Below are 3,955 nucleotides of genomic sequence, written 5' to 3' on the forward strand. Positions count from 1 at the left end.
TGCGTCCAGAGCCTGTGCTCCGCGACGGGAGAGGCCACAGCAGTGAGAGGCCCATGTACCGCAAAAAAAAAAAAAAAAAAAAAAAAAATTAATGACTAATAAGAACCTGCTGTATACAAAAATAAATAAAATAAAATTCAAAAATTCAAAAAAAAGATAAATTAGTGGAAAAAAGATTGCTAAGCAAAGCAATTTAATTCTGTCTATTTGAAATTTTTTGAGAAATGTTAATGCCTGCATAGCACACCATCAATAAAACTCCTTTTAAAAGGTTAAAAAAAAATAGCAGAAGAGTTAACTAAACTGTATTATACCCATACTCTGCAGCAGTTATACTCTATGTAGAGATGGACCCATACATATGCACTCACGTGGAAATATTTTCAAGATAAATTGTTAGTGAAAAAACAGTCTGGAATGATCCACAGCAGACTGATAACAAAAAAAGGAGTGGGAATAGGATCAAGAAGATCCTATCAAGAGAGCCTTTTGGTTTATCTGCATTACTTTTAATTTTTACAATGATACCATTTTCATTTATGATCTGTTCTTAGAGTGGCTCTGGCTTCAAGATGGGGGTGGGGGGTGAAGGTATGGTCAAGAAAGGCTTCACGGAGGAACTTACATTTGAGTGAAGTCTTGAAAGATGAGAGGATTTGACCAAGCAGACATGATGGGTGCTGGCCCATGGGGCAAGAGGTGTGGTGGATCATTAGAATATGGAAAAGGCATTCCAATCAAAGGGAACAGCCTGGGCAGAGACAAAGGGGTATGAAGCAGCCTGGTACATTAGAGAAACTATCAATTATTCCACATGGGGCTGTTTATGTGTTTGAGTGTGAGAAAATGGAAGAATAAGAGATAATTCTGGAGATGTAGATCAAATGAAGTAGTCTGGTTCATGATCCTTTGAGAATGGGGAGCTCCTGAAATATTTTAAACAGGGAAGAAAATTACATGTATTGTGAGGAGACGGAGTGCAAGTGAAACTGGGAGTTGGTGCAATAACCCAGTTAGGATGCTATTTTACTAGCCCAGGAGAAAGATGATAAGAGACTTAACTCGGGTGGGATCAAGGAGGATGGAGAGGGGGCACCTTCTAGATAGGTTTCAGAGTGAGAATCTACAAAGCTGGTAACTGATTGGATATGGAAGGTGAGGAAGCTGGAGGAGCCCAGAACAATCCCAGGTTTAAGGCTTAGGTGACAATAGGTTGATGGCTCCATTCACTGAGGGTATTTGGAGGAGGAACAAGGAAAAGCCAGTGGATTCAGCTCTGGACATGCTGAGCCTGAGGTTCCCACGTAGATCTTCATGGAGCTATCCAGAGGTTTACAAGGATCTGAAGTTTAAGGAAAATGTCCAGGCTGGAGGTGTGTGATTGGAGGGAAGAGATGTACAACACAGTTCGCTGAAGAGTTTCTCAAATGCCACATGACCTTCATCACCTCTCTCTGACTCCTGCAAAGAGATTCTGATATGCCCTCCCCACAAAAGGACTGTGTCAGAATCTCCAAGAGGACACGCATACTTTTCCTCAAAAGGCACCACAGATGAGTCTCACTCAATCCCTGGGGAGAACCACTGACAATAAGAAGAAAGAGAGAATCGGACAGAGGCGAAGTGCTACATTCAGTGGAGAGACAGAGTGTGCACCCGTGAAAAGAGCCTGGATGAGCCCTCACGGAGAATTCAAGAAGCTCTGGCATTCCGGGGACAGGGAACTAGCTCAGAGAAACATCGATTTCTACCGTTACTGTTCTAGGGGTCGTGTACGACGACCCTACCTCTCCTCAGCTGTGATAGTTTTGCTTGTCAGCTCGGCTATGATATAATCCCCAGTCATTCAAACACTAATCTAGGTGTTACTATGAATGCATATTTTGTAGGTGTGATTAACATCCATCATTAGTTGACTTTAAAGTAGAGACTAGGCTAGCTAATCTGGGTGGGCCTGATTCAATCAGTTAAAGGCCTTCAGAGCAGAACTGAGGTTTCTGAGGAGGAGAAGTTCTGCTTGTGACCGCAGTGTCAGCTCATACCAGAGACTTCCCAACTGCCCGCTCTGATGGCCTGCCTGCCAAGATATGCCCTCCCTCACCTGATCTCTCTCCCCTCTCTCTTCCCTTCCCCTCTCCTTCCAGATTGAAACAGAAGGACAAAGACGATAAGAGCAATGCTCACACAAAACAAATGAAACAGGTAGATTATCTGATCAATTCAAATGTTTTTGAAAGGAGCACTTCAGGAATTTGTTTCTAAAAAAACCACCTTCCGTGCTGTATGCTGATTTACTCATAGATTGTGCCCCAATCTCTTATCCCTGTGCGTGGAGATACATAGCCCAGTTCAAGGATAACTGATGTTCATAGGATGATCCTGAAGCACGCTCTTGAAGTACTTGTGAGATTAGCCAAGAAGCCTTCAGGTGTGTTCATCATTGAGCGTGGGCAGCCGTTAGGCTAGGTTTGGGGAGGTTGCAAGGAGTAAGACGCCTGCCTATGGAAGGTTCCATAGTCTTCCCAAGTGTTGTCCATCAACCTGTCATTCCTTCAGTTTCACAAACATTTATTAGAGGCTTACAATGTACTGCTGATAATCCAAGTTAGGAATTGCCAGTGTCAACATATTAATGGGATCAGTCAAGATGGCACAGATGACTAATGATGGGTCCAGACAGCACATGAATTCAAAGACATCTTGGTTCATTGCATCACCTCAACAGGCAGACTGATTAGTTTTAGCAACGAGTAGAGAGGAGAGGGGAGCTCCACCAAGCCAGCCCAGAGGTAAAGGAGGGGACTGGGCCATGTGCACCTTGGCATTACAGGAGGCAGCTCCTTTGCAGATCATCCTCCTCCTCTGTGCCCCCTCCCCACTGGGAACTGGTCAGTGGGAGGGGAGCACCTCAGCAAGGACCAAACACAAGAGATCAGATTCAAATGCCCCCTACTTCAGGATGTGGCCTAAGCAATGCAGTCATACTGTGAAACTCACCCATCCTTTGCCCGGTCTACAGGCAGCCTTCAGTTAACCAAAATCACCAGGTCCCCCTCCCTGAAACCCCCCTGTCCACTCATTATCTTGCAGATGGCCAGCATTCAGGATACGCTGACTTAACAGAACTGAACTGAATTCAGTCATGGCTTGGTAGAGCTTGGTTGTACCTGGCACCATGCCTAAAGGGAAAAAGGAAAAATGACAAAAGGAAGAAAAGGAAACAAATATTAGATGACCTTTTGATATGGGCCTCACTTTTCTAGATACAATATGTCATTGTATCCTCACAGCCACCCTGGGAGCATCACATTTCAACTCCCACTTTACGTGTGTGGACCTGGGAGAAAGGGATGTTAAGTCTTGGCCTAAGATCACGCAGTTGATTCAAGGCAGAGGGGAGTTTTGAACCCAGAACTGTATAGTTCCAAAGACCATGACCTCTTCTCCAATTATACCAGGCTGCAGGCAGACTTAGCACAAGTCTGTCAATATGCACTAAGAACCCCTGATGCCCCAGCATCAGGGGCAGAAAACCAGACAGATGTACCTCAGCTTCATGCGGTTTACAGTGATCAGACAAGTGTTATGATAGTAGTACTGGCTGAACACTGGAGGGACCAGGAGAGCTTTACAAGCTCCTGGTGACTGGGTCCACCCGCTGCGATCCTGACTTAACTGGTCTGGGCTGTGGCCTGAACGTTAGGTTTCTTAAAGCTTCTCAGATGATCCTGATGTGCAGGCAAGGTTGCAAACCACTAGATGAAAGGGATTTTGGAGGAGGGAACCATATCATCCAGTTGCAGAAAATCATCAAAGAGGAAGTGGTGATTGGGATAGTCAGTACAAGCTGGGAATGTGGAGCCGGGGGACAGTCTAGGGAAGGGGAAGAGCAGGGCAAACTGACGGCAGGGGCTGGAGGGCGCGTCCCTGGCATCCTGCTTGCTGGGGCAACAAG

This window comes from Physeter macrocephalus, chromosome 1 (assembly GCF_002837175.3).
Source record: "Physeter macrocephalus isolate SW-GA chromosome 1, ASM283717v5, whole genome shotgun sequence".
Taxonomy (NCBI): Eukaryota; Metazoa; Chordata; class Mammalia; order Artiodactyla; family Physeteridae; genus Physeter; species Physeter macrocephalus.